The following is a 12,122-nucleotide window of genomic DNA, read 5'->3' as shown; positions in this document are numbered from 1 at the left end:
AATGTTAAAACGAATTTGCAATCGATTTTTTTTTTTAGAAAGAGCACCGTTTATGAGTTACAGCCGCTTTAAAGTTTTTTTTTAGGAAAGACTTAAATTTTCGGTCTCAAAAATAGAGGTTGCCATGTTTGCCAAGCAATTTTTTTTTTGAAAAAATAAAAAAAAATCATATAAAATTAGTTTTTGGGCAAGCTTAGGCCAACCCCAGTTTTTCACTGAAATTTGTTTAGTTAAAAATTAAAGAGACAAATCTATCTTTTTCAAAACGGAGCAACATATTTTAGTGTCAGGTTATAAGAAATTTATTTATTTTAGACAGAATTTATTTTATTGAATTTCCTGACAATAGCATAATTTTAAATGTCGGGTATAAATGGTATGGAATCATCTTGAGCAACCATGCGCACCCACGTTTATCTGTGGGGGTAGCAACTAAAAGGGTTGTGCATGGTTGTTTAAAATGAATCCATAGATTTATACCCGAAATTTGCAATTTTAATTATTGGCAGGCAATTATTTCTATTTGAATTCTGTCGATTGTAGCATGTTCAGGAAGCCCAAATCTATCATACCTTGAAACTGAAGCGTGTAATTTTTTCAAACAACCTAATTTTTCAAGAAATTGCTGAAAATTTGGTGTAACACTAAACAAGTGAATAAACCCACCAAGGTGTCCATTTAATTGGATCAGTAAAACTCAGAACTTTGCCCCTAATCAATTACATCAAACTCATAAACGTCAACCGGTTGTCCTTGTCAACTTTGGGGACCTTCGAGGAAGTCCGAAAACTTTTCCGAATTGTTTCTACTCTGCTCATCGATGAAGGACGTACTTTTGCAGAAATTATCTGAGGAGTTCAAAAAGAAAAACAGCTCCATACAGAGATATAAGAGAACGACGACGCAAAACTCGATTGACCTTTCCTCAGTCGGTTTCAGTTAGCCCCGTGAAGACAGAGTTCTCCTGACCGTGGTTCCTGTCTGCTGAACGTCGTGAAAATCTAGAAGAAAAAACAATCGGTAAGGAAAAAAACCCAAAGCAATAAAGCATAAGTGACCGTGCCCAGGCTGAGAGTGTTTGTCGTGCAGTTCGGGGGAAAAAAAGTTTTTTTCTTTTCTTCCGTTGAAACTTACTCAATTGCTGGCGAAACTTCTGGGAAGGGTTTATTTATTTTTGCTTGTAGGTAAGGGACGAAAGCCTTTTTTCGTAATACTATAGCTTAACGATGTGGGTGGGAAGGGTTAATGAGGGAAAACAATTTCGTAGAAGAGGTATAGGCAGCGGTGAAAACAAACAAAATTAACACCATATTAAAGTAAGGAGCTCGACCAGCACGCAATCTGATGTCTAGACCGGTTAGATTATTTTTTTGCTGGTTATTAAAAGGCGATTCAATCAATCAACCACCTTTTTCTGACTTGTTGGTTTGCTGCCGTAATAAAAAAAGATGATAAGAAATTATTCTCACATTTTGAAGAAATATTCACTGTTAATTTTATATTTATTTCAAAATAATGCATAACTTTTCAAAGTTAAAATCATATAAAGTAGTTTTAAATACATTTTGAAAAGTTTTAAATTATTTTCAATAAATTGCAACAATTTCCATGAATTTTTACTCGCTTATTCACTCACTTTCTATCTCATTGCACAGTGGTCCAGATTGCAATGTTAAGTGGAAAATGGATTTTCCGAAAAAATGTGAAGTTTTGGAGCTTTAGTGTTTCAGAAGAGTTGTTACAAATGGAAGAGGGCAACTTTTGGTTTGCGATTAGGGTTATTTTGAAAACCTAACTTTTCAGGAATATTTTAGGGATTTTTTCGTCTTCTAAAAAGATGTTGAGCTTGCCAATCCAAGCAACTTTGTCGAAGACACCATCATTTTATCTCGCAATCTACGCCTTCTACGACCAAATTTAGGGAAAGTATCTGAGCAAATCTTCAAAAATCTTCAAAAATGAGCTTTTTGAACGTAGCAATTCAGGGTTAAGTTTTAGAGAAGTGTTGCTCGGAGCACTTTTAGAACTCTTTAACGGTGCACATCAGTCAGAGCTTATGCACCCAGATTTTTGTTACAGACATTTAAGTATCTTCAAAACTACTGGTACTATCGACATATTTTTTTATTCATCCCCTAAAGTACTGTCCACAAAGTTATTTACAAAAAAGTTTGACTAATTTTGCAATCCCGTTGTTGCAGGATTGGGTCCGTAAGTTTGACAATTTTGGAATAAGAAGACAACAACTTCCTTCGTTGCTGTGCACCCTTAAAGCGAACATTTTTATTTTCTGACACGTCAATTTAGACCTAAGGGTCAAAAGCTACAGCCATTTTAAGGTAAAAAAAGATGCAAATTCAAAACTCAAATATCTCGAAAAGGCGCAGCCCAAATTTTAAGCACCACGTTGCATTCGAAAGAGGAAAATTATCATAAAAAAAACTCAAAATATGACCAACAAACGAATTTGGCCTAATTCTGAGAGCAGATTCAGATCTAGCTGGTAAAATTATACGAATAAACATATAGTTGGACAATTTTCGAATTTTGTACACTTTTCAAATGAAGATATCTCAATTTTAAAGAAAATTACCCCTGGGATTTTTTCAGCGTTTAAAGTGCGAACTCTCCTCTTTCAAATGCAACTTGGCGCTTAAAATTTGGCTTGCGCCTTTTCGAGATATTTGAGTTTTGTATTGCATCTTTTTTACCTTAAAATGGCTGTAACTTTTGACCCTTAAGTCCAAATTGACGTGTCAGAAAATAAAAATGTTCGTTTTTAAGAGCCCTAAATGTGCTCTGGACAACACTTTTCTCTAAAACTTATCCCTGAATTGCTGCATTCAAAAAACTGTCTTTAGAAGGTTTGCTCAGATGCTTTCTATAAATTTGGTCATAGAAGGCGTAGATTGTGAGATAAAATGTTGGTGTCTTTGCCAAAGTTGCTTTTTATAGAAGACGAAAAAAATCCAAAAAATATTCATTTAGATTTAGATATTTTTAGATTTTCAAAATCACCCTGATCGTGAACCACCCCAATTTCGAACCAAACCAAAAGTTGCCCTTTTTTATTTGCAAAAACTCTTCTGAAGACACTATTGCTCCAAAACTTCTCAATTTTTCGGAAAATCCATTTTCCACTTAACATTGCGATCTGGACCACTGTGCACTGACTTACTAAATCTCTGACTCATTTATTCGCTCACCCAATCACTCACTTTTGCTTGATAACTAACTGATTTAATCACTTATAACGATTCATTTTCATTCACTGATCTTGGTGCTCGGTCCAGCCCATAATGTCTATGAATATAAATGAACTTACTTAGATTTCTTTGTTTAGTAACAAATATAGAATTTTTACCTTAAAAGAGCAAATTATCTCGATGACTATTGGTTCGATTTTCAATGCCTAAACAATTTTTTTAAAATGGTATGCCTGTTTCTATAAAAATAATTATTTTTTTAACTTTCGAAAAGGGTCTAAAGGGTAAACACTTATTCTGTACGATTTCAATTTCGGGGATATTTTTTAAATTTTATGAATTTAAATTATAGAAAAGAACAGAAAATTTGAAAAAAAAAATCTTTTCTTACATTAAATAAGGGCTTATTAGATAACACTTAGAAAAACTTATTTTCAACACAATTTTAATCTTCTAGACGCTGTAGAATAAGAAAATTGTTGGTAGCTTTCCAAGTTCTTAAAAATTGTTTTTGTAGGGGTACTTTTCCTTCATAACGTGTTTTCAAAATAAAAAAGAAACTGATCATTTTTGTTTGGTAATATTTTAGATTTATACCGAAAATATTTTTTTTTCATAAATTCATATCTCCATATTTTGTACTATCCTAGCGCAAAAGATGCTATTATTAGTCTTCTTAAATGTATGAAAAAAAAACATCAAAAATTAAACAAGTTCGTATTTTAGATTTCAAGTTTTAGTGATAAAAGTAGAATTCAAAAATTAGGATTTTCCGAAGGGTCATACAACTTTACCAAAGATACCAAATCGATTCGAAAATCACTTCTAATGATTTAATTTTTGAACATTCACATGTCCATTTTGTATGGCTATCCTGCAAAATTCTTTGAAAAATTCTATAAACTTTGTGGGGGCCTTCCCTATGACCAAAGAAACCATTTTGTGCTATAGGTTAACCCATACAAGTTTGGCAGCTGTCCATTCAAAAAATGGTACGTGAATATTCGAAAATCTGTAACTTTTGAAGAAATTTTCTGAGCAATTTGGTGTTTTCGACAAAGTTAGAAAAAATCCTGCCGATTTTTCATTCAACTTTGTTTCTCCCAAAAACTCAATTTTCCAAAATTGGAGTCGTGGGTCGTTCGTTGGATCGATCGGAGTGTGAATCGGCGCGCGAGAATCCCCGAGAAAGTGGTAGAAAGTTCTCGAAATCATTGAAAAATGGGTCGCGGAGTAGCCAGAGAAGTTGGCCATCAGTCGTGTGGTGTTCGTTGGATCAATCGGAGTGTGAATCGGCGCGCGAGAATCCCCGAGAAAGTGGCAGAAAGTTCTCGAAATAATTGATAAAGGGGTCGCGGTGTGGCCAGAGAAGTTGGCCATCAGTCGTGTGGTGTTCGTTGGATCGATCGGAGTGTGAATCGGCGCGCGAGAGCCCGCGAGAAGTAGTGGAAGCTTTGGGAAATCATTGATAAAGAGATTTGCGTCGCCGCGTATTATATTTACATTTCATTCTGAAAGCCCATCCCATAGCATCGGTGCTCGGATGGCACGCCGGCGGTAAGAAGTAAAAAATACGCGATTGATAAGTCCTTCTCATAGCGTCGTAGCTCGGAAGGCAACGATTGTTTCACTTTCTGGTCATATCATCTACCAAGATGAATCCTGACCTTCCCTTTCCTTCCCCTACTAACACAATTCCCCCAATTCACGTGATGCCTGAAGGAGACGCTGTGGATTCAACGGTCTCATGCGGTGTCAACAGGTATAGAGTGACAAACTCTGTGTCTGATGAGTCTGCAACTTCAAATATCGGACTAACATTCCTACCTTTGTTGAACTGCATCTCCTTGGGGGGCGCCGAGATCTTCAGGGGTTATACAGTGAGGATGATTAGCTCCCACTATTCATCTGTTGGATCATTGTGTAACTTCAGCTGATCCGTCAATAACGGAGTAGCAGCTCATTGGCAGTCAACCATGCTCATGCTCATGCTCATAACTAACTGATTTAATCACTAATTGGATGACTGACTAACTAACTCACTAACTCACTCACTAACACACACACTCCCTCACTAACCCACACGCTTACTCATTCACGCGCTTACTCGCAGATTCACTCACTTTCTCGCTCACTGGCATTCTCACTCACTCATTCACCATCATTCATTACATGCTCACTAATTTTCACACTGACACTGACACACTCACTGAATAACTCACTTACTTACTTACTTACTAACTGTCTGATTCACAGAATCTCTCACTGACTCCACTTATTATTTCGCTCACTAACTCATTACTCGTTCAATCATTGCCTCTTTTTTTTTTAATTCAGCTTGTTCAGTTTCAAAACAATAATTTGACCTTCATTGGATTGCATTTTTTTTTTAAATCTTTTTCTCCTGCAGACGAAAATATCAACTGCTTATTTTCAAAGCAATTAATAACAATCCAAATTAAACCAGGATTTTTGCTTTTCCTCGCAAAATTTAGTTAGTCTTCCAATTCAAAATTCAGCTAAATTCAACTAACAAAAACATCATCCTTGCTCTCCCGAAACACTCACAATGTAAGCCAATTTGCTGAAATATTTGCCCTCCGAAAAAAAAACCTTAAATAAAATTCCTACACGAAAGCGGTGCCATAATTGAGTAACTTTGTTCGTCCCTCCCCATCGGATAGACATGTCTGAAGTGTGGCGGCCATCACTCTCCAGTACCAACCCAGGCAATCATCATCATTTTTGCACAGAGCGCACTGTTAAAAATAATGATTTTGGTGGTTAGATAAGAAAAATCCATTTTGATTCAAACAAATTGTTTTAGATTAATTCCAAGGTGCCTTTTTGTTGGTGTTGTGTAATTTAAAAATTTGAGTTAATAATTGATATTTATCTTGATTTTCACTTTAATTTAACTTAACAATTCAAAAAAATAACTAAGAATTAAAATAGTACCACTCACTCACTCCTTATCTCACTCACTCACCTACTTACATACTCACCTACTCACTCAATCACCTCCATACTCACTCACCGAATCAATGACTCACTTATTCACTCAGTGATTAATTGACTCACTGATATCTACTAACTTAACATAGTGTGAGTGTACACTCAATTTCCCACTCACTCACTGCGTTTTTTAAGTGTCGAAAATCCCGGACTAAGTTTAGTCATCACCCAAAATTCACAACATTTTTTTTCGCTGTGCATCCCAAGCTGAAGACAAGGCTCGTGACTTTGCACGATCCTGCCAACAATCAACTAGAGCTGGCTTTCCCCGAAAAAAAAAAAAATACAAGAAACTTTGAGGATTCAGCATACAGCTTGGCGTAATTGCATAATTTAATTTAAGGCTCCCATTTTTTTTATCTCGCCGAGCAATCCAAGTTGAGTGAAAGAAGTCGACAACAAATGATAATGATGATACTGCACATTAAATATTCTCGTTTTCCTCGTCGCTTCTTTTTTCTTGTTCTGTTGTTTGCTTTCGTTAAGTTAAAGCAGAAGTTCATTTGATATGGGTATCTAGAGCTTTGCCCAGGTAAGCATTCGAGTTTTATCAAGTGCTACGCATTTGCTTTGGTTGGCGAGGGCCTTTCAAAGAGTTTTATAAAACTTTCCACCAGGGAATCCTGAATCACGACAAATATGCCAAGAGACAAACAGATTTTTATCCACGCAATGGAACACTTGATGCTTCTCTTGGTGTTCTGGGAAGGCCTAGAATGTAAAGCAAACTGGTTCAAGTATTGTTTTCTTTTGTTGAATTAGTTGAAATGTTGAAATTGTAATTCAAAATAAATTTTTCAAATCATTTTTTCGAGGAACTTAATACATTTTTTTTACCTTATGGTTGAACCAACCTAACACATACCAAAACCAACTCAGTGTGTTGAATTTTGTCCAAAATTTCCAGAAGGAAGGCGTTCGCGTGTACCCAACTTTAAATTCTGTTTATTGCCGTACTTTTTGTCCTGTGAGCTTTGTCCCAGCGACGAGTCGATGGCTATATATTTCACTTGAACAACACGTCGGATGATGCATTTCAAGTAGATTCGCTTTCCTCTTCACATTTAGGGAGGACTGTACCGAAAAAACCGTACATCGCGTACACTCCAGGTCGTGTAATTCATGTGTATGAGGACCACGTACGGTGGGGGTGGAAAATTGTGGGAAAGCTTTTCCACCACAAGGTCATTTATCTCTAAAATGTATGATTTTATGTGTGTGTTTGTGAGAAGCGACGTGACCATTCGTTGGTTTTGGCTTAGGCAACGGCCATTTGGATGACGACAAAGCTTAAGAATTTAAAGATTTTTGTTAGTTAATTTATTTATGACAGTTTTAACCTTCTTGGTTATTCGCTGCCCTATTTAAAAAAAATAGTATTCTGATTTTTTGTTTTGAACTTTATGTCTGAAAAATAATTTATCTGTGGTATTTTGTCACTTTGGGCTGAAAATCCGAACTTTTTTTCAGCTCCCAGAGGGTTATTCATCATACGAAATATGAACAATGGATTTAACTTATATTTTTTTATTAGTCTCAAACTTTATCACCAAAGAAAGCCATTTTGTGTACACGCAAATTCCAGATAACACAGATCTGTGTAAAAAATTACACAGATTGTAGAACATGTTCTAGCTGTCAAAACTGTGTAGTTTTATAACACAGATCTGTGTAAAAAGTTACACAGATTTCCGATCAGCTTTCCTTTCAAATCTGGGTAAAAAAGGAAAAGCTAAGATGGCGTCGCTCTTGCAGCAAATTTTTGTAAGTTTTTCCTCGTGATTAAAATATTGGAAAATTATTAAAATACTTCAATGTTTTTAGACTTATCAACAAACTGATCATCATATGCACCGTAAACCCATGGGGAGCAGTGCTCGTATTTGGATTCAAGGTAATGTATCTCATAAATATTTGCTTGGTAATCCTAACCTAACTCAATTTTTATTCAAGTTGTCTCATACACACTGAATTCCTCCGACGTGGCGCTTTTGCGGAACCTCGGAAGTCCAGAGCCCCGGAACTCGAGCCCGCGCTAACCATTTTCCCAGTTCCGGTTCCGAGCGGAGAGTTCCATAGACAGCACTAGTAAACGGACACTGTCAGCTTTTCCGGGCCGGGGTAGTACGCTGAGTGGTCAAATATTTAGGTTATGTTGTCTTATGTATAAAACCCAAAACAAAGATTAATAAATGATATTATAATTTTTACTTGTATTGGCCTGAAAAATCAAAATTAGATTCTGAATTTTTTTTAAATTTTTACCCGGATTCTGTGCAAAATTTTACCCAGAATCTGTGTAATATTTTACCCCGAATCTGTGTAAAATTTTACACAGATTTGACAGACAACGGTTGTATACAGTTCTGTGTACAAGGCTTTTACACAGATTCTGTGTATTCCAGGTTTTGAGCGATCTGTGTCAAATTTTACACAGATCTGTGTTATTTGGATTTTCGGTGTAATTGGTTCACCCATACAAATCTCCATACAATTTTGGCAGCTGTTCATACAAAAATGGTACGTGAATATTCGAAAATCTGTATCTTTGCAAGGATTTTTTATTGATTTGGTGTCTTGGGCAAAATTGTAGGTACACTGAAAAAAAATGGTGATTTTTGAATTCACTTTTTTTCACAAAAATTCAATTTCCCAAAATCCGTATTTTTTAATTGTATAAGTTTACAAAATCCCGCATCTTTTAAGCCATTCATAAGTATGGACCAGAAGTAATGAATCTTTTTAAAAATATTGATTTGTACCCATTTTCGCTAACTAGAAATGGGTTGACACCCTGCAGATGTACCACCCTGTCTTCCAACTATGTCGTTTTTTCTTGAAATAAGTAGCTCAACAACTTTTCCTAAGACACCAACGCTTTAAAAGGTCACCAGTAGAAGCTAGGGCTTGGTTGACACCCTGTAGGTGTGTCACCCTGCATGTCAATAATTTTAAACAAAAGCCACATTTATATAGAACAACTTTTCCTATTTTACTAGTTTGCTTCCTTATTACGTTAAAAATTAAGATTTCGAAATATCTACCAAAATACTGCCAGTGTTGGCAAGAAATATAATCAGCACTTATTTTAAAATACCTCTATTAAAAATTCTTTATCTTTTTCCAGAAGCATGATAGGACCATACTTTCTTCGGAAAAGTTTTAGAGGACATTCAGAACTATACTTCTATGGTGTTAGTTTTTAAATTGAGTGAAAAATGAAAATTATAAAAATCAAAAAGTTAAAAAGAGGGTTTTCCCATACAAAAATGCCTGTTCTGATTGAATTGGTCCATTTTAAAATTTTCCCATCCAACTTCAAGCCACACTAACCTACATCTCACCCTTGCTCTAAGTCAGTGAGAGCATAACGCTAGAACACGCTTTGAGTGTTCGTGCCAATTAAATTATTAAAATAGATAAATAAATAAAGAAATCAACAAAGATTCGGCAAATGATAAACAGAATTGACATTGCTACCAAATTAAGAGAACTATATTTGTTAAGGTAACACATGGTTGCAACAGTATTAATTGGCCAAATAGAGTGGAAAAAAGAGTGAGGTGAAAGAGTTAAGTTAACCAAAGGTTAATAAAATCAAAATAAAATAAAATGGGATAATAAACATAAGCCATTTAATAAAAACAGTAAAATAAAATTAACAAAATAGAAGATAGAGGTAGATCAAAATGGAAAGAAGAGAAACCACGTTCTGTGAAGTTTCAGTTACATCCACAGCAGTTGACTCAACATACTACGAATCAAAACAATACCGTCTATAATGACAAATTACTTCCCTTTCCCACATTGAAGCGCCCCTTTCTTTCAGCTCGACTCTGACTCGCGGTGGTCAAAGAAGTGAGAGCCGTTTCCACAGGCCACCAGCTAGGTTACACCTTGTCATCGTGATGACTAAACCAAGCCAACGTGGAGGTAAGAAAATAAGACACTTGAGCAATTCTCTACGAAATCGGTCTTTTTTCTTCAATTTTAATTTTTGTATTTTTTAATCCGACTGAAACTTTTTTGGTGCCTTCGGTATGCCCAAAGAAGCCATTTTGCATCATTAGTTTGTCCATATAATTTTCCATACAAATTTGGCAGCTGTCCATACAAAAATGATATGTGAAAATTCAAAAATCTGTATCTTTTGAAGGAATTTTTTGATCGATTTGGTGTCTTGGGCAAAGTTGTAGGTATGGATTTGGACTACACTGGAAAAAAATAATACACGGTAAAAAAAATTTGGTGATTTTTTTATTTAACTTTTTATCACTAAAACTTGATTTACAAAAAAACACTATTTTTATTTTTTTTTATTTTTTGATATGTTTTAGAGGACATAAAATGCCAACTTTTCAGAAATTTCCAGGTTGTGCAAAAAATCATTGACCGAGTTATGAATTTTTTAATCAATACTGATTTTTTCAAGAAATAGAAATTTTGGTCGTAAAAAATTTTCAACTTCATTTTTCGATGTAAAATGAAATTTGCAATCAAAAAGTACTTTAGTGAAATTTTGATAAAGTGCACCGTTTTCAAGTTATAGTTATATTTAAGTGACTTTTTTGAAAAAAGTCGCAGTTTTTCATTTTTCAAAATTATAGCACATGTTTGCCCAGTTTTGAAAAAAATATTTTTGAAAAGCTGAGAAAATTCTCTATATTTTGCTTCTTCGGACTTTGTTGATACGACCTTTAGTTGCTGAGATATTGCAATGCAAAGGTTTAAAAACAGGAAAATTGATGTTTTCTAAGTCTCACTCAAACAACCCACCATTTTCTATCGTCAATATCTCAGCAACTAATGGTCTGATTTTCAATGTTAATATATGAAACATTTGTGAAATTTTTCGATCTTTTCGAAAAAAATATTTTCAAAATTTTCAAATCAAGACTTACATTTTAAAAGGGCGTAATATTAAATATTTGGCCTTTTTGAAATGTTAGTCTTGATTTGAAAATTTTGAAAATATTTTTTTTGAAAAGATCGGAAAATTTCACAAATGTTTTTTATTTTAACATTGAAAATCGGACCATTAGTTGCTGAGATATTGACGATAGAAAATGGTGGGTTATTTGAGTGAGACTTAGAAAACATCAATTTTCCTGTTTTTAAACCTTTGCATTGCAATATCTCAGCAACTAAAGGTCGTATCAACAAAGTCCGAAGAAGCAAAATATAGAGAATTTTCTCAGCTTTTCAAAAATATTTTTTTCAAAACTGGGCAAACATGTGCACTAATTTAAAAAAATGAAAAACTGCGACTATTTTCAAAAAAGTCACTTAAATATGGCTATAACTTGAAAACGGTGCACTTTATCGAAATTTCACTAAAGTACTTTTTGATTGCAAATTTCATTTTACATCGAAAAATGAAGTTGAAAAATTTTTACGACCAAAATTTCGATTTTTTGAAAAAATCAGTAATGATTAAAAAATTCATAACTCGGTCAATGATTTTTTGCACAACCTGGAAATTTCTGAAAAGTTGGCATTTTATGTCCTCTAAAACATATCAAAAAATAAAAATATTAAAAATAGTGTTTTTTTGTAAATCAAGTTTTAGTGATAAAAAGTTAAATCTAGATTAAATTTTCAAAACAACCTATCCCTCATGGGTTTCCTATGCAGATAGGACCTTTTGAAAATTTAATCGAGAAATAAAAAAATCACCAATTTTTTTTTACCGTGTATTATTTTTTTCCAGTGTAGTCCATATCCATACCTACAACTTTGCCCAAGACACCAAATCGATCAAAAAATTCCTTCAAAAGATACAGATTTTTGAATTTTCACATATCATTTTTGTATGGACAGCTGCCAAATTTGTATGGAAAATTATATGAACAAACTAATGATGCAAAATGGCTTCTTTGGGCATACCGAAGGCACCAAAAA

Source organism: Culex pipiens, chromosome 3 (assembly GCF_016801865.2).
Source record: "Culex pipiens pallens isolate TS chromosome 3, TS_CPP_V2, whole genome shotgun sequence".
Lineage (NCBI taxonomy): Eukaryota > Metazoa > Arthropoda > Insecta > Diptera > Culicidae > Culex > Culex pipiens.
Note: the sequence above shows the minus strand (reverse complement) of the source record.